General features: G+C 44.5%; 1 pseudogene across 1 annotated transcript; it reads right to left on the bottom strand.

The window, feature by feature from the left end:
- Positions 1 to 618: 618 nt before the first annotated feature.
- Positions 619 to 2646, bottom strand: LOC307110509 (PRELI domain containing protein 3B-like; annotated as a pseudogene). Its single transcript has 2 exons — positions 2640 to 2646; positions 619 to 1194 (listed from the first exon to the last, which is right to left on the bottom strand). The product of its transcript is annotated as a PRELI domain containing protein 3B-like (transcript).
- Positions 2647 to 26489: the final 23843 nt, after the last annotated feature.

Below are 26489 nucleotides of genomic sequence, written 5' to 3'. Positions count from 1 at the left end.
ACTTCTTCTCCCATTTTGCTTATGCCTTTCCTTACTGCCAGCTTTCCGCCCGTTTCTCACGGATTGTAACCTCCGGACGGGATCCCGCCAAGCCAGCAGCACCATCAGAAGATCACCAGAGGCTGGCTGCAGCCGCCAAAGTTAAGGGTCAAAGCATTAGGGTGGTGCTGCAGTGGTCTCCACCGAAAGGAACAGGTTCCTTCAAATCCCTGGCTGCCATAATTGCTGCCCGTTGTGCATGCAAGTTCCATGAGGGTTTCCAAATATCAACGTTATTTCTGAGTAACTCAAGATGCGTCAGGCCCGGTGATCCCTGGATGCTCCCAAAGGCAGTGGCAATTGGTCTCGGGGATGAGTTGGTCACAGCCCCCTCCCCCCAGCCCCCCCCCCCCCCCCCGCCCCCGCATCCCCTCTCATTGCCTTACTCTGGAGGAAGAGCAGCAGCAGCCGAAGACAGGAAAGCATGGGCTGAGCCGATCTGGCGAGAAGTTCCATGGAGGAACCCGTCTTGGTATCCCATGGTGTACAGTTGTATTTTTTTAAATAAGTAAATATAATGCCAGTTAATAGAGATCCAGGGGGCTGGGTGTTGCATATCCAACTTTCATCATCATTTCTCTACAAGTGCTGCTGGTGTCCTTGCCAAGCTGTCATCTCTTCAATCTCTGCATTTAATTTATGTATTACCCATTCCATTGCTTCTCGGCCTTTATTAGCATTTGAAGATATCGTACTTGCCATCAGCCCTTTGAGGTAACTACTGAGACTGATTCCTTTCACATTGTTTATGGCCTCTTGAGTCAAAACAGTCTTTTCTGGGTCCTGAGGATGTGGTTTGTATATAAGTCTCTTATCTACCTAAACCATATTTGTAAATGAAATATTAGTGGGTTTAAGTTCCATTGTTTTCTCAACAGGAGCAACTACAGAGTGTTTTTGCACACTTGTTTTGGTTCTTGCTGCACCAGTAAGAGATTTCACAATGAAGACCATTCCCACTCTGTGCTGAGAAGTCCACGGCTGTGCAGTTCTCCAGAAGGATCTATGTGTCTGCCCAATACATCAACTCCAACCACACTTGGGTTCCGAGGGTTTGGGTATTTCTGCATTGCACCTGTTGTAACAGTTTCCCATGGGTGGTCAAGACATGTTGCAAAGTCCAGATCTGGATGGGCCAGAGGCCTGCACAGGTGTCTGGACATGCAAAGAGGCAAAGAGGTCACGTTGGCCCCCACCCCGCCCACTTCCCCCCTCCTTAATCATGACTTTCACGGAGCAAAAGCTGATTATTTTGATGAAGCACCAATTTTTTTCTATTTCACCAGTTGTAGTTTCGGTGTCATATTTAAGAATTCTTTGCCTAACCTAGGTCATAACAGTTTTCTCCTAAAAATTTTAGAGTTTTACATTTTATATTTAGATCTACTATCTTTTTGAGACAATTTAACTCATTCTGATACTATCTATCCAGAAGAGCATCCAATCCTACAGGTTGAGGAATCAGTCCTACAAGACTGCCTCACCTCCCTTGGATGCCAATTGTAAGTTCAGGTGGTCACCTGTGCTTCTGACCAATCAGGTATAAATCTGAGGTTGCCATCACCCCCCTTCTTGCGTTTGATTAATTTGCTAGAGTGGCTACAGAATTCAGGGGAACACTTCCAGTTACCAGTTTACTTTAGAAGGATATGATAAAGGATACAAATGAACATCCAGATGGAAGAGATGTGTAGGGCAAGTATGTAGGAAGGGGTGGGGAGCTTCCATTCCCTCTCCAGGAATGCCACTCTCCCAGCACCTCCATGTGTTCACCAACCCAGAGGCTCTCTGAACCTCCTACTATTGGAATTTTTATGGAGGCTTCATCACATAGACATGATCAGCCATTAGCTCCATTTCCAGCCCCTCTCCTCTCCCCTCTCTGGAGAATGGGGGGTGGGACTGAAAATTCCAAGCTTCTAATCATGGCTTGATCTTTCTGGAGACCAGCCTCCACCCAGAGCCCAAAAAAGAGTCACCTCATTAGAACCAGACACTGATATCACCCAGGAAATTCCTAGGGATTTGGGAATTCTGTGTCAGGAGGTCAAAGCCAGGGCCAAAGATCAAATATTAAAACAAGAGATGCTCCTAGTGCTCTTATCACATAGAAAATCACAAGGGTTTTAAAAGTTCTGTGCCAGGAATGGAGGCAGAGACATTGACACACACACACACACACACACACACACACACACACACACACCGTATTTTCCGGTGTATAAGACAACTGGCGTATAGAATATTTTCCTGGGTTAAAGAGTCATCTTATACACAGGAAAATACGGTATATATATATATATATATATATATATATATATGCTATTCTTTCACTACTTTGATTTATGTAGGCAGCATAGTGGAGTCCTTTATCCAATATGATAATATCTGCATTTTAATTTCAATTGAGCATCTAGACCAGCAATTGAAGAATGTTCTCTTAAAAGGACAAGGTAATAAATATTTTAGGCTTTGTGGGCCCCATATGGTCTTTGCTACATACCCTTCTCTTTCTCTTCTTTTTAAATAATGTATAAATGTACAAGCTATTCTTAGCTTGAGGCCATATAAAAATATTCTGTAGTCCAGGTTTGGCCTACAGGCCATAGTTTGCCCTGCCCCAATAAACCATTTATACTTATGTAGTTATTGTTACAGTGGGATTTAAATCTGCCATATTGATATTTGTTTTCTATTTGACCCATCTGTTCTTTTTCCTTTTCCCTCTATTTGGCATTTAAAAACACTGACTAAATACTTTTTATGGTCCTATTTTATTCATCAGTTTATTAGGTATAACTCTTAGTTTTTTATTATTTAGTGATTACTTTATAGCTTATAGTATACATCTTTAACTTATTAGTCTATCTTCAAGTAACATTATACCATGTAAAATATAGTATAAAAATATTATAACATTGTCCCTCTATTTTTCCTCTTTCAGGCCGTTGTCTTATATTTTTCTTCTACATGTTGTGAACTCCACAATACATTATTATTATTTTTACTTTAGTTGGTCAATTATCTTTTGAAAATATTTAATAAATAATTAAAAGTCTTTTATGTTTACCCACATACTTACCATTTCTGGTGCTCTTCATTCCTTTATGTACATCTACTAAAGGCCAGGTGCATGAAATTTGTGCACGGGGGAGGGGGGGAGCGCGGGGGTCCCTCAGGCCAGCCTGCACCCTCTCCAATCTGGGACCTCTCGGCGGATGTCCAACTGCAGGTTTAGGCCCGATCCCAAACAGGCAGTTGGACATCCCTCTCACAATCCGGGACAGCTAGCTCCTAACTGTTTGCCTGCCTGCCTGCCTGCCTGATTGCCCCCTAACTGCCCTCCCCTGCTGGCCTGATTGCCCCCAACTGCACTCCCCTGCTGGCCTGATCGCCCCTAACTGCCTCTGCCTTGAACATTTTTGAAATGAAGATCTGCTGGTGATTAATTCTTTGTATGTCCAAAGAAATCTTTATGTTCTGGTTCTGGATAAAATGGAGTAAGAGCACTCCATCCTGTCTCTCTTGTTGAATACAGTTGTAAAATCTGAACAAAATACGTGGAACAGCTATCTGAGAGCTCTGAAAAGTCAATTATTAGCAGGAACATTTTCTGCCTGCTAAATCTGTCCATTTCTGATAGAGGGGTGTTGAAATCTCCAAATAGTGGATTCATCTATTTCTCCTTACATTTCTATCAGCTTTTATCTCAGATATTTTGACACTCTGTTGTTAGGCACATGCACATTAAGGAATGCTATGTCTTTTTGGAGAATTGACCACTAAAGAAGGGCATTACATAATGATAAAGGGGTCAATTCTTTGAAGTCTACTCTATCTGAAATTAATGTAGCCACTCCTGGTTGTTTTTTTTTTGATTAGTGTTAGCACAGTATACCTTTCTCCATCTATTTACATTTAAATATATATATATATTTGTATTGATTTCAGAGAGGAAGGGAGAGGGAGAGAGAGAGAGAAACATCAATGATGAGAATCGCTGATCAGCTGCCTCCTGCACAACCCCTACTGGGGGCCAAGTCCTGACCAGGAATTGAACTGCGACCTTCGGGTTCATAGGTTAATGCTCAACCACTGAACCAAACAGGTTGGGCTCCATTTATTTATTTATTTATTTATTTATTTATTTATCCTCACCCTATGATATTTTTCCATTGATTTTTTAGAGAGAGGGAAAAACAGAGAGAAATATTGATGTAAGAGGAACATATCAATTGGTTGCCTCCTGCACGAACCCTTACCAGGGCTCGGCCGGGAGAAGCCTGCAACCAAGATATGTACCCTTGACAGGAATTGAACCCGTAACCCTTCAGTTCCCAGGTCGACGCTCTATCCACTGAGCCAAACCAGCTAGGGCCCATCCATTTACTTTCAATCTATGTGTGTGTTCATGTTTAAAATGGGTTTTTTGTAGACAACATGTATAGTAGTTGGGTCCTATTTTTTTATCCACTCTGAAAATCTGTCTTTTAATTGGTGCATTTAGACCACTGACATTCAAAGTGATTATTGATATAGTTGGGTTAATATCTCCCATATTTGTTATGTTTTCTATTTGTCGGCCTTGTTCTTTTTTCCTAATTTGCTTTCCACTCTTTTTCTGCCTTTTATGATTTTAATCGAGCATTTTTATTATTCAATATCCTCTCCTTTCTTTACATATCAGTTATACTTTTGTTTAAACTTTTTTAGTGGTTGCCCTAGAGTTTGCAATATATATTTACAAACATATAATCTAAGTCCACTTTCCAATAACATATACCTCTTCACAGGTAGTGCAAGTCCCTATAATAACAAAATAATTCTAATTTCTCCCTCTTGTTCTGTGTACTATTGCTGTCATTCATTTCACTCATACATAAGTATATACATATATACATATGTATGTGAATACACAATCCAATACATTGTTGTTATTATTATTTTGAACAAGCTATCTTTTATATCAATTAAGAATAAGAAAAATAAAAGTTTTTATTTTATCTTCACTTATTTCTTCTTTGACATTCTTCCTTTCTTTATGTATATCTGGTTTTCTGACCTTATATGATTTACCTTTTCTCTAAGGAACTACTTTTAAAAAAATTTACTATGTATTGGTTTTGGGTGTACAGCTTAGTGGTTTGACAATCATATACTTTACATAGTGTTCCCCTCAATATTTCCAGTACCCCAACTGGGACCATACATAGTTATCACAATATTATTGACTATATTTCCTATGCTTTATTTACTTTCCCATGAATATTTTGTAGCTACTAAATTGTGCTTCTCAGTCCCTTCACCTCTTTCACCCAGTGTCATAACTCCCATTCCCCTCTAGCAACCACCAGTTCTCTCTTTGTATCTATGAGTCTATTTCAATTTTTGTCTGTTTATTTTGTTCTTTAGAGTCTACATATAAGTGAATTCACATGATATTTGTCTTTCTCTGACTGACTTCTTTCACTGTGTTATCACAAATGGTAATTATTTTTTTTTTTATGGCTGAACTAGAGGCCCGTTGCACAAAGATTTGTGCAAGAATAGGCCTTCCTTCCCCTGGCTTCACTCCCCGTCACCAGGGAGCCTGCAAGTCCTCGCTCCTGGCCGGAGTGCCTCTCTTGTAGCTCCCTCCGCCCCCGCCCTCCCCCTCGTAGCAGGCATCCTGGCCCGCCCGGCCGCTCTGCACCTGTGTATGCAAATTAACCTTCCATCTTTGTTGGGTTAATTTGCATACTCACTCCCGATTGGCTTATGGGCATCACGGAGGCATGGTCAATTTGCATATTTCTCTTTTATTAGTGTAGATAATATTCCATGGTATATATGTACCAGGGTTTTTTTATCCACTCACCTACTAATGGGTATTTGGGTTGCTTCCATAGCTTGTCTGTTGTAAATAATGCTGCAATAAATGTAGGGTGCATATATTCTTTCGAATTTTGAGTTTCTTTGGATAAATCCCCAGAAGTGGAATCACTTGGTCATAGGCAGATCCATTTTTAATTTTTTGAGGACTCTAAGGAACTTCTTTGAATGTATCTTGCGAAGCTGGTCTCCTGGAAACAAATTATTTCAATTTTTGTTTGAGAAAGTCTTTATTTCTCCTTCATTTTTAAAGGATAATCTCATGAGGTACAGAATTCTAGGTTGGTGTTTTTCTTTTCTTTTAACACTTTAATTATTTCCCTCTACTCTCTTTTTACTTGCATAAGTTTTGAGGAGAAGCCAGATGTAATTCTCATCTTTGATCTTCTGTAGGTAAAGTGCTTTTTGTTTTTTACCCCTGGCTTCTTTCACGATTTTTCTTTATCTTTGACTTGGTGTAGGTTTTTGGCATGCATCCTGCTTAACGTTCTCTGAGCCTTTTGGATCTGTATTTGGTATCTGACATTAGTCTGGGGAAATTCTCAGTCATTATTGTTTCAAATATTTTTTCTGTTCCTCCTTCTCTTTTCTCTTTCTGGTATTACAATTATGCATATGTCACACCTTTTGGTAGCTGTCTATCAGTCTTGGGATATTCTGTTCTTTTTTCCCCCAGTCCTTTTTTTCTTTGCCTTTCAGTTTTGGAGATTCCGATGGATGTATCCTCAAGCTCAAAGATTCTTTCCTCAACTGAGCCCAGTCTGCTAATAAGTCCATCAAAGGGATTCTTCATTTCTTTTACAGTGCTTTTTGATCTCTAGTATTTCTTTCTAAGAATTTCCATATTTCTGCTTACATTGTCCATCTGTTCTTACATGCTGTCTACTTTATCCATAGAGCCCTTAGCATATTGATCATAGTTGTTTCAAATTCTTGGTCTGATAATTCCAACATCCCTGCCATGTCTGGTTCTGATGCCTACTCTGTCTCTTCAGTCTGTGTTTTGTTTGTTTATATTTTGCCTTTTAGTGTGCCTTGTAATTTTTTTCTTTATAGTTGGACATGATATATTGGGTGAAAGGACTATCTGTAAATAGGTCTTCAGTGATGTAGTGGTAATGTGTGTGTGGAGCATTCTATACTGTTATAATTAGGTCTCAGTCTTTTAGTGAAATTATGCCTCTGGACTGTGAAATTCACAAGTGCTTCTCAGTTGTCCCCCCTGCCCCCCGACTTGGGTGGAACAGGATGGCTTGAGTGGGCTGGAGTTGGGTATTTCTCTTCCCCGAGGTTAGTTAGGTTCCGATAAAAACCCAACAAGCTGGGCTCTGGTTAGATGGTTTCTCCTGAGGGAGAGCTTTATTAAGAAGAACAGAATGCTCTGGTGTATTTCATAAAGGTTTATTTTCCCTCCCAACTGCCAAAAGCATGAGGGGATTTTTCTGATATTCATTGTGAGAACCTGGTAGAGCTCCAGGAGGTAAATTCACAAACTCACAAAATTCTGTGTGTGTGTGTGTGTGTGTGTGTGTGTGTGTGTGTGTGTGTGTGTGTTGGGGGAAACAGGTCACCTTATAATTGGCCCCTCTAGAGTTTTTATCTCTTAGACTTATCCACACTGAGCCTCCAGCAATTTGTCAATTGTAGTTCAGGTTTGCCTACCCTGGCACTGATCCCCTCTGGTTTCTGCTTATGGGCTTCTATTCTGGTAAGTTGTAATTGTTTGTGACTAATGATGTTGATGTCTCTGCAGCTTTGGGTGCAGCAATTTTCCCTGTGACCTAACTTCTCGGATGGATCTAAGAAGAGTTGTTGATTTTTCAGTTTGTTCAGCCTTTTACTTGTTGTTAGAACAGAGCAGTGACTTACAAATTTTCTACATGCCCAATGGGAAAATTTCCCTTCTATTTTTAGTTTACTGAAAAGTATTTTTATCATGAACAGATATTGAATTTTTTTAAAATATATTTTTATTGATTCTTAGAGAGGAAGGGAGAGGGAGAGAGAGATAGAGATAGAAACATCAATGATGATAGAGAATCATTAATCAGCTGTCTCCTGCATGCTCCACACTGGGGATTGCACCCACAACTCGGGCATGTGCCCTTGACCAAGATCGAACCCGGGACCCTTTAGTCTGCAGGCCGACACTCTATCCACTGAGCCAAACCAGCTAAGGCTTGGATTTTATTAAAGGCTTTTTTCTGCAACTATTGAGATGACCATATCATTTAAAAATATATATATTTTTTTATTGATTTCAGAGAGGAAGAGAGAGGGAATGAGAGATAGAAACATCAATGATGAGAGAGAATCATTGATTGGCTGCCTCCTGCATGCCCCATACAGGGGATGGAGCCCGCAACTTGGGCATGTGCCCTGACCAGGAGTTGAACCATGACCTTCTGGTTCATAGGTCGACGCTCAACCACTGAGCCATGCCAGCAAGGCACCATATCATTTTAACCTTTATTTTGTTAATATGTTACATTACAATGACTGATTTATTTTCATTTTTTGGTAGACCAACACTGCATTTATGGAATAAATTCCATGCAATCTTTATGTTTTATCTGTCTTATATATTTCTTGGTTGATTTGCATCTTTCTTCATGAGAGCTATTGTCTATAGCAGGGGTCAGCAAACTTTTTCTGTAGAGTCAGGTAGTAAATACAGGGTGGGGTGAAAGTAGGTTTACAGTTGTGAATATGTGAAAGTTTATTCTTGTACTCTTGCATTATTATTTATTAATTATTGTATTATCTTCCATATAAACAACTGTAAACCTCCTCTGCCCCACCCTGTATTTGAGGCTTTGTAGATCATATGATTTGTGCCATAACTACTCACATTCACCACTGTAGCATGAAAGCAGCAATAGACAATATGTAAATAAATGGGTGTGGCTGTGTTTTAACAAAACATTATTTTCTGGCTGGCTTTGGCCCACAGGCCTTGGTGTGCTGATCCTTTGTCTATATTTGTTAGGCTGTTTTTTCCTTTTGTAATGTCTTTGTCTGGTTTTGGTATCAGTAACGCTGGCCTCATAAAATTAGTTGGGAAGTATTCCCTTCTATGTCTTCTTAACGTTTTTTGGGATTTGTATTACCTCATCCTTCATTACTTGCTAGAATTTACTAGTGAAGCCATCTGGGCCTGGAATTTTTCCTTGTTGGAAAGTTTTAACTATAAAATATAAATTTTGATAGATATAAATTCATTCAGATGATCTAGTTCTTCTTTTTATTGACATAAACCACAAAATTTACTTTGTTAAGTGAACAATTCAATGATTTTTAGTGTATTCACAAAGCTGTGCAACCATACTAATTTCATAAAATTCTATCTCCCTCCCCAAACTCCTATACTCATTAGCTGACACTCCTGATTCTCCTCCCCTCCCAGCTCCTGATGACCACTTTCTGTCTCTATGGATTTGCGTAATCTCGACATTTTATATAAAGGGGATCACATAGTGTGTGACCTTTGGTGGCTTCTTTCACTTAGCAGAATGTTTTCAAAGTTCATCCATGTTGTAGCATTTATAAGTTTTTCATTAATTTTTATAGCTGAATATTATTCTATTGTATGGATGTACCACATTATATTTATCCATCTTACAGTGCTGGGTATGAGTGTTGTTTCCATTTTTTGAATACTATGGATAATGTTGCTATAAAAATTTATGTACAAGCTTTTGTGTGAATGCACTTTTTCATCTCTCTTGGGTACATACATTGGAGTAGAATTGCTCCTTTGGCAACTCTATGTTTAACTTTTTGAGATACTGCCAAACTGTTTTCCAAAGTGGCTGCACTATACTATATTTCTGCCAGCAATGTATGAAAGTTTCAATTTCTCCACATTCTTGTCAACACTTTTTTATTGTCTTTTTTTTTATTATAGACATCATAGAGTGGTTTTGATTTTTATTTTCTTAGTGACTAATAATGTTGAACTTCTTTTCATGTGTTTATTGGCCATTTTTATGTATATGTTCTCTGGAGAAATGTCTGTTAAAATCCTTTTCACATTAAAAAAAGTGGGTTATTTATCTTTTTATTGTTATGTTGTAAGAGTTGTTTATATACTCTGAAAATTAGTCTCTTATCAGATAAATGATTTGTAAATATCTTCTTTCATTCTGTGGGTAGTCTTTTTTACTTTCTTAATGGTCCTTTGAAATACAAAAGTTTAAAATTTTGATGAATTCAATTGACTTACTGTTTTTTGTTGTTGTTTGTGCTTTCAGCATCTTATCTAAGAAACCATTACCTAGTCCAAGGTCACAAAGACTTATACCTGTACTAGAGGCCCGGTGCACAAAAAACATGCACTCGGGAGGTCCCTCAGCCCATCCTGTGCCCTCTCGCAGTCCAGGAGCCCTTGGGGGATGTCCAACTGATGGGTTAGGCCCACACCCCATGGGGAAGGCACCTAAGCCAGCAGTTGGACATCCTTAGCACTGCTGCAGAGGCAGGAGAGGCTCCCACCACCGCCGCTGTGCTCGCCAGCCATGAGCCCGGCTTCTGGCTGAGCAGCGCTCCCCCTGGGGAGCGCACTGACCACCGGGGGCAGCTCCTGCATTGAGCTTCTGCTCCCTGTTGGTCACTGCGCATCATAGCAACTGTTGGTTCCATCATTAGGTCGATTTCCATATTAGCCTTTTATTATATAGGATTTTCTTTTAAGAGTTTAATAGTTCTAGCTCTTACATTTATGTCTATAATTCTTTGAGTTAATTTTTGTATATGATTAGAGGAATTGTTTTCTTTGTTTCATTTTTATCTTTTTTTAATATATATTTATTGATTTCAGAGAGGAAGAGAGAGAGAAACATCAATGATGAGAATTATCAATTGGCTGCCTCCTGCATGCCCCCTACTGGGGATTGAGCCTGCAACCCAGACATGTGCCCTTGACCGGAATCAAACCCGGGACCCTTCAGTCCGTAGGCCAACGCTCTATCCACTGAGCCAAACCGGCTAGGGCTATTTAATTTTTAAATTGTTTACTTCTAAAATGAATTGACCAACAAAATAAGACCCAAAGCATGGAGGAATGGAACAGGTTGACATATCTCAATGTGGAGTTGGGGAGATGAGAATAGATAAACCAAAGAACTTATATACTTATATACATAGCCCGTGGACACGAGAAATAGGGGTAGTGAAAACCTGGGGATGTGGGTAGGGGCTGGGAGGAGGGAGGAAATGGGGGGGGGGGGAATGGGAGATATCTGTAATACTATGAATAATAAAAATATATTAAAAATAAATTGTTCACTTCTTTTTTATTTTATTTTATCTTTAATTATCACCAGAGGATATTTTTCCCCCATTGATTTTTTAGTGAGAGTGAAATGGGGAGAGACACAGAGAGAGAATCATCGATGTGAGAGAGACACATCAATTGGTTGCTTCTTGCATGTGCCCTGACCAGGGCCTGGGCTGGGGAGAGCTTGCAACTGAGGTATGCGCCCTTGACCCGAATTGAACCTGGGATCCTTCAGTCCGCAGTTTGACACTCTATCCACTGAGCCAAACTAGCTAGGGCTTGTTCACTTCTAAAGTATATAGATTCAACTGATTTTTTAATATTTCTCTTGTATTCTACAGTCTTGATAAATTTGTTTATTAGTTCTAGTAGTTGTGTATATGTGTGTATTCCTTAAGATTTCCTATGTACAAGATAATGTCATCTGCACATAGAGATAGTTATATTTCATCCTTTTCAACATGGGTACCTTTATTTATTTTTTTAGAATGTCCAATACAATGTTGAATATAAATGGTGAGAGTGGATATCTTTGTGCTACTCTGGGCCTTAGAGAAAAAACTTTCAGTTTTCACCCTTGCATATGATGTTAGCAGTGTGTTTTCATAAATACAAATTTTCACATTGAGAAAACTTTCTTTTATTTTTAGTTTGTTGAGTGTATTTATTATGAAAAGGGTGTTAGATTTTGTCACGTGCTTTTTGAAATTTATTGAGATGATCAAGTTATGTTGTTTTGTCCTTCATTCTATTAATATGGGTTTAACTTAGTTGATTTTTTTAAAAAACATATTTTATTGATTTTTTTTACAGAGAGGAAGGGAGAGGGATAGAGAGTTAGAAACATCGATGAGAGAGAAACATCGATCAGCTGCCTCCTGCACACTCCCTACTGGGGATGTGCCCGCAACCAAGGTACATGCCCTTGACCGGAATCAAACCTGGGACCTTTGAGTCCGTAGGCCGATGCTCTATCCACTGAGCCAAACCGGTTAGGGCCTTAGTTGATTTTTGTATGCTGAATTGACCTTGCATTTCTGGGGTAAATCCCACTTGGTCATACTATGTTATCCCTTTCATGTGTTAGTGGAATAATTTTCTAGTATTTTGTTAAGAAATTTTTATGCCTGTATTTTTAATGATACTGGTCTATAATTTTCTTTTTTTATATTGTCTTTGTCTGGTTTTGGTATCAGGGCCACAGAGAATGAATTGGGAAACGTTGGGAGTTTTTTTTAATTCCTAATTTAATTTTGTTATTGGTTTGTTCAGATTTTCTATTTCTTTATGATTCAATGTTGTTAAGTTGTACGTTTCTAGGAATTTATCCATCTTTTCTAGGTAATACTATTTGGTTACATATAATTACTTATTGTATTCTCTTAAGAACTTTTGTATTTCTGTGGTATCAGTTGTAATGTCTCCTCTTTCTGATTTGAGTCTTCTCTCTCTTAGTCTAGCTAATGGTTTGTCAATTTCATATATCTTTTAAAAATATCAATTTTTGGTTTCATTGATCCGTCTTGTTTTTCTGATCTTTGTTATTTCCTTCTTTTTGCTTATTTTGGGCTTAATTTGTTCTCCTTTTTGTAGCTCCTTGAAGTATAAAGTTAGTTGTTTATTTAAGATCTTTATTTCGTCTTAATGTATCCATTTATTGGTATAAACTTCCTCCTTTTGTTTTTAATGCAAGTCCTTTTTTTTAAAGCCTTACCTGAGGATATGTTGTTTTCTTTTTTAATTCATTTTTTTGAAAGAGAGAGAGTGAGAGAAACATCAATGTGTGAGAAAACATGATCAGTTGCCTCCAGTACATGCCCCAACCAGGGATCAAACCTGCAACCTGGGTATATGCCCTAACCGGGAATCAAACCCATAACACTTTGGTGCATGGAATGACACTCCAACCAACTGAGCCACACTGGCCAGGGCTAAACTTCTTAAAATTGCTTTTGCTGCATCATGTAAGTTTGGGTTCCTTTTTCATTTGTCTCAAGATATTTTTTTTACTTCTCTTTTGATTTATTTTTTTACCCACTGGTTGTTCAGGTGTGTGTTTTTAAATTTCCACATATTTGTGAATTTTTAGTTTACCTCCTGTTATTAATCTAGGCTCATATTATTGTGGTTAGAAAAGATATTTGCTATGATTTCTATATTCTTAAATTTGTAAAGGCTTGTTTTGTGATCCAGCATATGATCTATCTGGGACAGTGTTCCATGTATGTGCACTTGAGAAGAATATATATATTTGTTGCTGTTGAATAAGATATTCTGTGTATGTCTGTTAGGTCTATTTAATCTAAACTATAGTTCAAGTCCAGTGTTTTCTTATTGATTTTCTGTCTGGATGATCTATCCATTGTTGAAAATGGGATATTGAAGTTTCTTATTATTATCATGTTGCTATGTATGGTATTTCTCCCTTTCGGTCTCTTAATTTTTAAAAAATATATATTTTGATTGATTTCAGAGAGAAAGGGAGAAGGTGAGAGAGAGAAACATCAATGATGAGAATCATTGATTTGCTGCCTCCTGCACACCCCACACTGGGGATCAAGCCTGTAACCCAGGCATGTGCCCTGACTGGGAATAGAACTGTGACTTCCAGGTTCATAGGTCGGTGCTCAACCACTGAGCCACACCGACTGGGCTTGATCTCTTAATATTTGAGTTACATATTTAGGTCTTCTGAATGTATATTTAGAATTATTATATCCTCTTGATTTATTTATCTCTATGTAATGACCTTTTATCTCTTATTATAGTTGTTGACTTAAAATCTATTTTGCCTGATATTAGTATAGCTTCCCCTGCTCTCTTTTGGTTTTAATTTGCATTGAATATCTTTATTCATACCTTCACTTTCAGCCTATGTGCATTCTTAAGGCTGAAGTGAGTCTGTGATAGCATATAGTTGGTTCTCTTTTTAAAAAAATTTATTCAGCCACTCTGTGTTTTGAATGAGGAAATTAATCTACTTATATTTAAAGTAATTAGTAGCCCTAACTGGTTTGGCGCAGTGGCTAGCCCCTCAGCCTGCGGACTCAAGGGTCCCAGGTTCGATTCCCGTCAAGGGCATGTACCTTGGTTGCGGGCACATCCCCAGTAGGGGGTGTGCAGGAGGCAGCTGGTTGATGTTTCTCTCTCATCGATGTTTCTATCTCTCTATTCCTCTCCCTTCCTCTCTGTTAAAAAAAAATCAATAAAATATATTTAAAAAATAAATGAAGTAATTAGTAATAAGCAAGGACTTATTGTTGCCACTTGGTTCATTGTTTTCTGGCTGTTTTGTAGTTCATTTGTTCTGTTCTTCCTCTCTTGCTGTTTTCCTTTGTGATTTTATGGGACATAGTGGTATCCTTTGGTTTCTTTCTCTTTATTCATTGTGTATCTACTAGAAGTTTTTGCTTTATGGTTGCCATGAGTCTTACATAAAATACCTTATAGTTATAATGGTGTATTTTAAGCTGATAACTTAATTTTATAATAATATCTTTTTAAATATATATGTATTTATTGATTGATTTCAGAGAGGAGGGAGAGAGAGAGAGAGATAGAAACATCAATGATGTGAGAGAATCACTGATTGGCTGCCTCCTGCACTCCCCACACTGGGGATCAAGCCCGTAACCTGGGCATTTGCCCTGACCGGGAATCGAACCCTTACCTCCTGGTTCATAGGTTGATGATCAACCACTGAACCATGCTGGCCAGGCTGATAACAGCTTAATTTTTATCACATGCAAAAACTCTACCTTTTTACACCCCCATTTTATGTGTATCCATTAACAAATTATTGTAGCTATAGTTATCTTTAAGTATTTTGTCGTTTAATCTTCATACTAGAGTTAAGAGTAATTTACCCACCACCATTATAGCATTAGAGTATTCTAAATATGCCTATATATGTATTTTTTTTTTTTACCAGTGAATGTTATAATTTGACATGGTTTCATGTTACCATTTAGTATCCTTTTATTTTGGCTTGAAAAATTTCCTTTAGAATTTCTTTTAAGACTGGTCTAGTAGTGTTGAACTCCCTCAGATTTTATTTATCTGTGAAAATCTTTATCTTTCCTTCATTTCTGAAGGACAGCATTACCTGGTAAAATGGTTTTGGTTGGAAGTGTTTATATTTCATTAGAATATATCTTTCCACTCTCTCCTGGCCTACAAGGTTTTGTTTTGTTTTTTTTGAGAGAGCGAGCAACATTGATGTAAGGAAGAAATATTGATTGGTTGCCACCCCTGTATGCCCCAACTGGGTCCAAACCCACACCCTATGTATATTTCCTGACCAGAAATCAAACCTGTGACCTTTTGGTTTATGGGAGGATGCTCTAACCAACCGAGCCACACTAGCTAGGGCTACTTCCTCCCTTTTATCCTTTGGTTAGCCATCCAATTAATCTTTTTATTTCATACATTATATTTTCAGATCTAAAAGTTTCATTGGGTTCACTTTAATGTCTTCTATTTGTCTCATTATGTTTATTTTTTTCTTTAAAATCTTGAACACATTTGTAAAAGCTGTTTTAAAGTCTTGTCAGCTAATTTGATTAGCTTTGTCATTTCTTGATCTATTTCTTTGATTTTTTTTCTTAGATATGGGCCATATTTTTCTTCTTCTTTGCATGTGTGATACGTTTTTTATTACAGCTTTATTGAGATGTAATTCACATACCATATAATTCACCCATTCAAGTACAAACTTTAATGGCTTTCAGTATATTCACAGGGTTGTATATCCATAACAAAAAATAATTTTACAATATTTTTAGTACCCCAAAAGGAAGCCCTGATTTTGTTAGCCCTTATCTCCTAATCCTTACCACCCCTAGCCTTACACAACCTCTAATCTTTCTGTCTTTATAGATTTGTCTATTCCGGAGATTTTACATAAATGGAATAATGGTTGTCATATGTGATCCTTTGTTACTTAATATAGTATTTTCAAGATTCATACATGCTGTACCATATATCAGTACTTTATTTCTTTTTATCGCCAAATAATATCCCATTGTATAGATATAGTAATTTTTAATTGGACATTTAATATTGTGATATTATGATGTTCTCCTTCCATCCATACAAACTTTGTGAAGCAGATATGATTTCCCCTACTTTACAGAGGAGGAAAGAGAAGAGGCCACACAGTGAGTAGAACTCATATGAAACTGGTATGAGCTAAGACACACGGTCTTGCCCCGAGAGAGAAGACACAGCCACTTTTTGGAAAAGGTCTGAGGGAAGAGACATTGATCTTCTCTGAAAAGTAAGTTAGTGTGATGAGGAAATCATGATACTTCCCTGGGAGCTGTGACCGGAGGGGATATGTAGTCCTACTCTGAGGCCCCATTTATCAGGCTTCCCCAAGAGGGTCTGAGGCCATGAGCCTGGGTCCCAAGTCATCTTCACCTCTAGGGTACTAAGCTGTGGCACAAGCCTGCATATATTTGCAGGAAGCCAATGCCCAGACAATTCCATGGCCAGGACCCTAAATCACTCAGCATGGGCTTTCCCCATAGCTGGTGCTCAGAGTTGTCAAATGACTACATGAGAAAGGATTAGTCATTCATTCTGCTGTGTGTGCAGAGTTGGTGCACCTGCCTCCTCCCCTGAAGCCATCTTTTCCTATGTCTGGGTCTCTCACAAGTTGGGCTCAGCTCCATCCCAGGCTCTAGGACCAGCTGGACCCTCCCTGAAACAAGGGGGATTTAAGCAATTCCAGATCATCCATCTGGAGCTCCACCTCAAGTCACCCTAGCTCAGGGTATGACTGCATTTTTGATATCTGAGTTCTGGCCTCATTCCCTCAGAGCAGACTTCACCACATACCCTGATTATGATTGTGGCACTTGATCCTTATATGACAGACCTGAATCCCTGTCTGAGCTGCCCATCCAGCCAGTTACCCCTCTCTGGCCTCTGCATCTGGCCCTGAGCTTCCTAGGCCACCTACCCACACACTGAACTCTAAATGTTGTGTGTGAACACTCTGTTATCTCCCATGCGCAAGGCTGAGACCTGCCTTTGGGACTCTCTGCTCTCCTCAAATCTGACCTTCCAGTACCAATCACTTGGTCACCCCCAGCCAGACTCCACCCAGGGCTACTAGTTCCCCAGGCTGCACTCCTAAATCTAGTCCTCAGGCCTACATGCAGCCAAGTTCTTGTCCTCATGGGCCTTGTCGGCCTTGTGGTCCAGACAATCATGGCATGAGGTGGGCACAATGTTTCTCTGAGGCCAATCTCATTCTCAACCCCAATCAACTACAGCATTTGGCTGGAGGTTGGGAAGAATGAGATGGGAGGTGAGACCACAGAGGTATGTTGGATTTCTGTGGTTGGAGCTCCTGAGTCTGGTATAGCAGCCCCCTCAGATTTTCACCTCCACTCTGGTAGACAGCCCCACCGACTCCAAGTGCCCTGCCTCTTGCACAATGCCTGCCCTGGTTTGGGTTTCCAGAAGCAGAACCCGAGTCAAGGATTGGGTGCCATGATTTCCTGAGGGAGGGAAGCAGGATGCGGCCTTAGGGAAACTGTGTTCTTGGCCTGATCACAGGGAAGGCTCCGGAGCATACTGCACACTGCACTACAGTGTTGCCCCCACCCCCTTGAGGCAAGGAGGCCCCCATTTCAGTTGGCCATTGCATGTAGCTTGCTCAACTTCCATCAGCTGAGATCTCTTCTCTGGAGAAGGGGCAGCTGTGAGTCATGAGCTGCTGATGTCCACAGCTCACAGTTGTGTGCGTACACAGCCCGCCAAGGGGGATCTGGAGGAGTGCTACAACGACATCAACCATGGCACCTTTCTCTGTCTCTGAGTTTTTGAGCCTGGGTGCTCTTAGCCTGAGAGCAAGTACAGTCGGGATGTGAGCTGGGGGTTAACTCATTTGACAGCAACCCAGTGAAGGTAAGGAGACTGTCTCCTGTCTCCTGTCTCTCCAACAGACCAGTCTGGATGGTATTCTGTATAGTCCCCAGAGGTTCCAGCGGAATTGTTCCCGCTGCCTACAGAAGACGTTGAGAGCATCTTTAGGTAGCCTTCATGTTTCCCTGCTCCTCCCTCCTGTCTCTTGGAAATATCTCCTAAATACATGCCTTTGCTTAGGCATTGCACTCAAGGTGATCCAGACTAAAATGCCTGGGGCAGAAGTTTGGACTGACTTCTGAGGATAACAGAGACCTGTGGCAGGTGTTGTGCTGGGTCAGGGTGACTGAATCAGGTTTTTACTTTAGAACAGTCCTAAGGGACAGGGAGAAATGGATACTGTCACAGTGGGAGAGAGCGGTCAGCTGGTGAGTGTGAGGGGAAGAAGAGAACAGGAGTCACTGAGAAGGAGAGAGAGCAATAGGATTTGGTTCTGGTTGGAGGGGCATGGAGAGTCTAGAGCCCAAAGCCCTGGCAGCCAGGACCCGGGGCCTGGGGCAGGATAGGGCCATGGAGAGGCGGCACTGGTTTAGGGGCAGCAAACAGATCTGGTTTTCCCAGTGCCCTTCCTCTCAAAAGAAGCAACAATTAGATGAAATGTTCAGAATAGGCAAGTCTATAGAGACAGTTGGTAGATTAATAGCTGCCTAGAGCTGGTGGGAGGTAGGAGTGGGGCCCAGAAGGATTCGGAGTTGTGGGGTGCGGTGTTAATAGCTAAAAGCTATGCGTTTTCTTTTTAGAGTGATGAAATGTTTTAAAATTGACTGTGGAGATGACTACAACTCTGTGGATATACTAAAAACCATTGAATTATACACTTTATTTTTTTAAAATATATTTTTATTGATTTCAGAGAGGAAGGAAGAGAGATAGAGAAACATCAATGATGAGAGAGAATCATTGATCAGCTGCCTCCTGCACACCCCTTACTGGGGATCAAGTCCGCAACCCAGGCATATGCCCTTGACTGGGATCAAACCAGTGACCCTGCAGTCCGCAGGCCAACGCTCTATCCACTGAGCCAAGCTGGCCAGGGCTGAATTATACACTTTAAATGGGCAAATTATATGGTATGTGAATTATATCATAATAAAGCTGTTATATTTTAAAAAGCAATTAGTGCGAAGTTGTGCAAGGGATATGGGTTGGCTGTGGAGGGAAGTTTGCTGACCAATGGAAGGACTTCAAAAGTCCTGTTACTCACCCACCTTATTCACCAGTGGAGAACTGGGCCCTGGTCTTGCCCACGGGACAGGGTGAGTCAGGGGCTTGAACCCAAGTCTCTGAATTCCCTGGTCCATCGTTCCCCCCACCACCTCCAGCCACTTTGCCTGCAGTTTGCTCCCTCCTGGATCCCACTCCATTTGGCAACATTGCCTTCCCTTTGGCCGGTTGCCTGCTGAGAGGTGGGCGACAAATTGGATGAATGCCCTTTCTGCATTCTGCCCCCCACCCTGCCCTGCCTGATGAGTTGGGGAGACTGGCTGCCCCTTCACCCCCAGAGGTCTTCTTGCTGCCAAGGAGGTGGCCTGGGAGGACCTGGCTTGGGTGGAGGGAAAGATGTTTGGTTCTCTGAGCAAGAAGGGTCGGGAAATTGAGTCTGACACCTGGCAAGGCTCTCTCCCCGGGCAGCACGCTAGGGAGGCTGGCCCGCACCCTGGCCAGGCTCTTCCAGGCCAGCCCCTCGCTGGGGTCCTGGCAGAAGCCAGAAGTGGGTGCGCCGCGGGACTGTGCTCGGGGTGGAAGGTGGGCAGGCCGCCCGCCGGTAATGGAAAAGCTCAGACATTGGTCATGGCGGGCCTGCTGTGTTTGTGTATTGATGTCAACAATAGAAGAGGAATTTGTAACTTTTTGCCAAAGATGCTGAGATTCCCAGTGACCGCCTCAGAATGCGTGCTCGAACCACTCCTGGAACCTTCTTGTCACCATTGCCTCACCCTCGCTTCCAGCGAGCCCCGGGCCCCTCTGCCTCAGATACCTTCGTCAGACTCGCCGTTCTCACTCCTGACAGCGTTCTCCAGGTGCCCCTTCCACCTTTCCAGTGTCCCTCTCCGCAGACTCTGCCGGGCCCAGCCTCCCTGCCTGGATAGCTCCAGGCTGCTCCACACCCACCCGTAGAGCCTTTGCTGCCCTGCGTGAATGAGGCCAGGGCCTTGCTTCCTTGCTGGAAGAGGAGGGCCTTTCCCCAGTCCACATCCCAACTATCTGGTACCCCAGTCACTAGGCCTCTCCCTGAATTGGAAACCCCTACATTGTCAGTTGCCTAAGTCATGCCTGATACTTCACTTACATTAGTTAATGCCAGGGAGGCAACTGGGCCCCCTTCCTGTCCATTATCTTACCTGAAGCTAAATGCTCCTCAGTGACACTCACTAGTCAGAGGGGGCTTCTGTGACTGGAAGTCATGGCTGAAGGAGCTTCCATGTTTGCTGGAGGGGCTTGGGTCAAGAGCTGCTCTCAGCAACTCCTCTCTGGCTGTTATTTTCACCATCGCTGTTGCCTCCAGTTTCACTAGTCACAGCAGCATCCCTATCACCACCACCATCACCACCACCAATATCTCCATTGGCCCCATCACTTCCTCCTTCCTCACTATCAGTCTAATCCCATCCCCACCATCTTCAGCAGGTCTGCCATCATCACCACCATTGTCACTGCCAATGTCTCAATCATCTCTCTAATTTCTTCCACCCTCACCTCCAACCTCACCTCCATTCCCACCTCTACCTTCACCATCTCTACCATCACCACCACTGCCACCACTTAGCTCCCAGGTTGGACCTCTGACATCACTAGACATTTCTTAACAACTAGGCGTGTGTCTGGTTGGCGAGGTGACACCGGATGTGGGGGGCGCCAGACTGCAGGGCCTGGCTGTCTCATAGCCTATGTCTGCTCATGTGTTGGGACTCTGGCCGTGCACGGTGATGGTAGCCCAGTGGTGGAGTTCTGGGCTGACGGACTTGGCATCCATGCAGCCAATGCCTGAGAATCAGTGGGCAGCCCACAATCAGGCCCAGTTGGTTCATGTACTGTGGGGCTGAGAAGCTTTGTTGTTAGATGTGGTCTCAAAGAAATCAGAAAACCCAGGGGTGGGGGAGCAGCTTGAAGCAGGAGTCAGCCCCCTGGCTGTGCCATGGACTCGGTATGGCCTCTAAAGTCACTGCCTCTTTCCAGGCCTCCCTTTCTCATCTTAAAGTGGCAGTAGACGCAACCTCTTAAGATTGGCGTGAGGATTAACTAAGATCATCCGTGGAGAGCACTTAGTTCAAATTTTTACCTGTGAGCCAGGAATGCAGCGGTGGTGCCTCCCCACTTTACAGGGGGTGACACAGAGCTGGCGGGGGGGGGGGGGGCTGGAGTCAGTGGTGAGAATTGCCTGAGGTCACCCTGTTAGAAGTGACAGAGCAGGGATTGGAAGTCAGGCCACGAGCTTACTGGTTCCTTTTCTAAGTCCCATTGACTTACGAGCATGTGCCCAGACTTTGAGGGGCACACAGGGATGCTGAGGGCTAGCTCCTTCCCTGGAGCCCATGGTCTGAACCAGGGAGAGGAGAAGATTGGGCTCCTGGCCGCAGAGCTGGGCTGAGGAAGAATGTGCCGTCCAGGTCTGGCTGCGGGACTCAGTAAGAAGTACTTGGATTGCTCAGGGCCAAGGGTCTGGGAAAGGCTGGGCTGGGCGGGGGTGGGTGTTAGAGAACCAGCGGGGCTGGGAACACCAGAGAAGAAGATGAGCATTCCAGTCAAGGGAACCTGAGCAAGCAAGTGTTGCAGACTGAGGTCAAAGAGGGCAGATGCCCAGCCACTGGGTGTGAAGGACCTGCATCCTAAAAGCCAAGCGCTGAAAGGGTCCTTGGAGGCCGCCAGCACATCCAACTTGTTCAAATGACAGCTACAGCCAGAGAAAGGCCAGGCAAAGGCAAAACCAGAGCTGTAACTGGGCTCCCCACTGCCTCTGCCCTGAGCTGGTGGTGTTTCTCTGACCATCAGCAAAACTGTCCAGCATCATGAAGACCGGTGTCCAGGGTGGCTGTGAAGTCCTGGACTTTCCTCCTGTCTTGTCCTTCTTGTACAAGGCCCTACTTCAGAGGAGGCCTCAATGAGACAACAATCAAGAGAGGGATGGAACGTTAGGATTTCCGGCCACAGATCTACCGGGAGACTGTCTCTCCTGTGTAACAGTCATGTGGGGTTGCTGCCTGCTCCGCCGTCATTAGAGCTGCCCTTCGGCGAGTACCCACTAGAGACCAGGCACTGGATGTTAGTATCTCCATTTAAGTGGAGAAACTGCTTAGCTAGAGCAGAGCTGGGGTTGGATGCAAGGCCCGCCTGATGCTCCCTTGGACGACACACACTAAAGCCTAGTCTCTATCCACTTGACCAGGGACCGTAGGGGAAAGTGATGAGCTGGATGATGAGCTGGGGAGGAGTGGAAAACAAGATGAGCAGCTGCTGCCCCTGCCAGTTGCCTGCGGGCCAGGGCTCCCTGCCACCTACAGTCCAGCCTGTTCCCTGCCAGGGCCTGCTGCCTATTGCACTGAGGGTGGCTGGAACACCCAAGCTCCTGGGGCCATTACCCTCTCTCCTCATGGCCTGGCACAGCTCCCCATGCCAGTGGGCTTCGATGCTTGGAGCACTATCCACAGGCAAGCCCGGCCCTGTGGCCCACCACGGCCAGTCATGGGTCTGAGCATGGGGGCTAGGGTCTGCCAATGGGCACAGCCCCATTGAACAGGAGGTGTGAGGCCTCTGAGCCTGTCCTTCCTTCCTTCCTTCCTTCCTTCCTTCCTTCCTTCCTTCCTTCCTTCCTTCCTTCCTTCCATAATGTTGAGGTGTTCTTTGAAGGCTGGACAACATTCTCAAGCAGGACAGCCATTGGCAGCCACGCTCAAAATCGCAGGGTTTGGGGCAGCAGATGGGAGCTGGGAGGCAAGGAGAGGCATGGGTTATTGGTGTTCGATGGGGAAGCCCTTTCTGAGCCTACAATGACATTTTCCTCTAGGGTTTTGTAAGCAATGAGATGGTGCTGGGAAAGCATATAGCGGGCATTTGGTAGATGGTTATTCTTCCCGCCTTCCTTTTTCAGGGAGCTCTGTTCAACGTGGGTCACTTGGGACCCATCCTCAAGAAGCAGAGAGTTGGGATCCTGCAGCCCATACAAGCATCCTGATGTGGGAAGTGAGGGCAGCAGAGAGGTCCCGAGGTCTCTGCCCTGGGAGGTGGACTGCCTGAGTCGGGTGCACAGGGGTGCCTGTCTGTCCTTCCTGCTCATAAGCCAGCACAGGCCCCTTCCCCTGCACTCCTCACAGCCCAGCAGGGCCAGTATTGGGTGCGCCCAGTATTGGCTCTGCAGCCGGAGTTAGGGCCAACCCCATCATCGAGCGTGGCTCTGTGCCTCACATCCCTCTGGCATTGCCTGGGCACCGGCTTCCTGCAGGCGGATGCAGGCTTGTGCCCTGTGCTGGCAGGCCCTCCCCAGAGCCAAAGGGGCCTTCGAGCCAGACCCACACCCGCTGACCCACCCTGGGGAGACCTGATGAATGGGGACTTGTAAGAAAAGGGTCACATCTCCACTCAGGTCATAGCACCAGGGGCCTTTCCCCTGTGGCTGGGTCTTCTCAGAGGAGGCCTTGTACCCCACTCCGACTAGACCTTCTGGGCCAGGACTGTGTCTCCCACCTCAGACCCTTTCCAGAGCATGATTGTGTCTTTCCCCTCAGACTCGCTTACTTTTTATGGCAAGTCCATGTCTCCTCCTTCAGACCAGCTTCCTGGGGCAGAGCCATGACTCCCGCTCAGACTAGGGGAGGAGATGAGTTACAAGAACATTCTAGAAGCACCTGGTGGTGAGGAAATCATGGCGAAGTCAAGGCCCTAGCAAAGGTTTCCTCTGTGGGTGTCAAGTGGTAGAGGAGGGAAAATAATGGCTAAAGAGTGAGGAGCCAGGTGGGCCCTGTGGCACCCTAAGAATGGGCTTTTGTCCTGAAGATTATGGGGAACCAGGGAGGGGAGCAAGAAAGTCAGATGCATTCTCCCAGACCCCTCTGGCTGCTGTGCAGGCTGAGGGATGAAAGCCTGGCTGCCAAGTGGTGGTGGGAGGATGGGAGGGAACAGGTGAAGGAAGAATTGATGGGCCTGGGGGAGGGGGAAAGACAGGGGACTCAGGCCCAGCTCCCCGGTCTCTGGCTGAGGTAGTAAAGGTGGGTCCACAGAAGAAGGGGAGCCATGAAGAGGGCCTGCACCTGCTAGGTGCCCAGGGGCGTGGAGGTGGAAGTATCCAGAATGCAGCCCAGGGAGAAGGTTTGCATCAGAAGTAGAGTTGGAGGAGTGGGGTCAGCAGGTAGAATTGCTAGGCATGAGGTCACTTAGGGAAAGGGGGGACTCTGAGACTGGATTGGGGGGCACAGGAAGGAGGCACCGAAGAGAACCCCCTGACCTGCCTGTTTCCTTTTCTGGAAGAGGGGATAACACGTGCTGCTTGGCCTGTATCCCTGGTGGGGTGCGGGTCGGGGCCAAAGCAGCGGATGCCGGCTGGGTCTGTGGGCTCCCTGATGGCCCATCGGCCTGGGCTGGGGACTCCAGCCCCGCCCTCCAGCCTTTCCACTCGGTACAGAGCCCTTGCGCTCCTTTGGAATTTTCCAGGTGGAAATTCCCCTCAAAGGCCCTCTTTGGCTCCACATGCTCAATACATCTTGTCTCTGGTCCCACCACCCTGACCCCCAGCGGTCCTGGGCTCCAAGACTGAACCCCCTGGAGAGCTGAGCCCTCCTATTAGGGGGGGCAGCGGAGTGGCCAAGGAAGGAAACAGGTCCCCTGGTGACCCCCTCATACCTCTCCCCGCTCCCCACCAGTTCCAGACACATTTGCGATTTATCTTTCTCTGTTGTTTATTGTGTGGAGGCCAGGCCTTCCAGCCAACTCAGAGCTGGACCGGCCAGCCGCGGCCCGAGACAGCCGTCCCAGCCAAGCACAGAGCAGCCCCCGCCTGCCGTCCCCTCAGCCGCCCCTGAGCCAAGCAGGCCCTAAGCTCTGGCCTGGCTGGACGCTCGTTATGGAGCCCCAGGGCCTGTCTCCCCTATTGTCTGCCCATGTTTACAGCCTTGCTCATGTTTGCCTCATGATTTTATTCCGGGTGACGCCCCAGTCTGGATGCGGCCTGCGTGCCATCCTGCTGAGGCCTCTCTCATTGCCCAGGCCCTGGGCCCCTGGGCTCCTCATCCATCATTTCACTGAACAGCAGCGGTGGGAAGGGAACCTGTGCTCTTTCTGCTGCATGCTGAGTGGGCGTGTCCCCTCACGTGCATGTGTATGCATGTGTGTTTGTGCATACTCGTGTGTATACATACACCCATGTGTTTGTTCATGTGTGCATGTGTATGTGTATTGATGTGTGTGCTTGTGCAGACATGCTTGTGTGTATGCATATGCACACATGTATGCTTGTGTGTATACATACATGCTCATGCATGTGTGTCTGTGTATACATGTGCATGTATACTCTGTGTCCCTGTGTGTGCATGCATGTGTGTGCATTTTGGGATTTGAAGAGGTGCACGTGTACACACACACACACACACACACACACCCCAGAGCCTGTCAGTTTTTGCTTGGTCTCTGCTGAAGAGACGGAGCCTGGAGAGCTAAGCATCTGACCTCCAGGCCAGGCTTCCAGGCTGGTTCACACCTTCATAGATGTGTGACCTTGGACAAGTCATTCACCTCCCTGGGTTTCAGTTTCCTTTTGGGTAAAGGAAGGCTGTGCTGATGCTGGCCTCACAGCATCAGCACAGCCTTAGGGCATCTAGAAGGGCTGTGCTGGGCTCTGGCTACAGACCCAGGGCCTAGATTGTTTGATGACAAAAGTTGGTACCCCCATCTCTAGAAATTAGGGGGTTGGAGTGCTCTTGTATCGTGTGGTCCTGGGTGAGGTGGCCAGGGGAGACCACAGCCAGAGGGGCTTGATCTCTGGGGCAGGAAGAGGGAGTGTGGGTTAGGACACAGCCTGGCGGTGGAGCCGGGTGGTGTGTAAGATGGCAGGGGCTTTGTTGATCTTGCTCATTCTTTATGGTGTGCTGACAGCCAGGCAGTGCTGTACAACTCTTCCCAAGCACATCCTGTCCCTCGGGACTGGAGCTCCAGCAGCCGACAGTGACAGTCAGTTGACCACAGCTTGGGGCTCCCAAAGGCAGGTCTGGACGTTGTAAACTCCCTGTGGCATCAATTCCCCAGGGCCGCCTGCCTGGGATTCCTGCCCCAGGGTCTCCCTTCCTGAGAGCTGCAGCCTCTGTGCTCCTGTGGCCTCGGGGCTTCCCCTGGCACCAGGCGTGGTTAGGACCAACGCAGGAGTAGCTCAGGGGTGTCCTGG

This window comes from Cnephaeus nilssonii, assembly GCF_951640355.1.
Source record: "Cnephaeus nilssonii genome assembly, chromosome: 2".
NCBI lineage: Eukaryota > Metazoa > Chordata > Mammalia > Chiroptera > Vespertilionidae > Cnephaeus > Cnephaeus nilssonii.
This window is presented reverse-complemented; position numbering and strand designations above follow the sequence as displayed.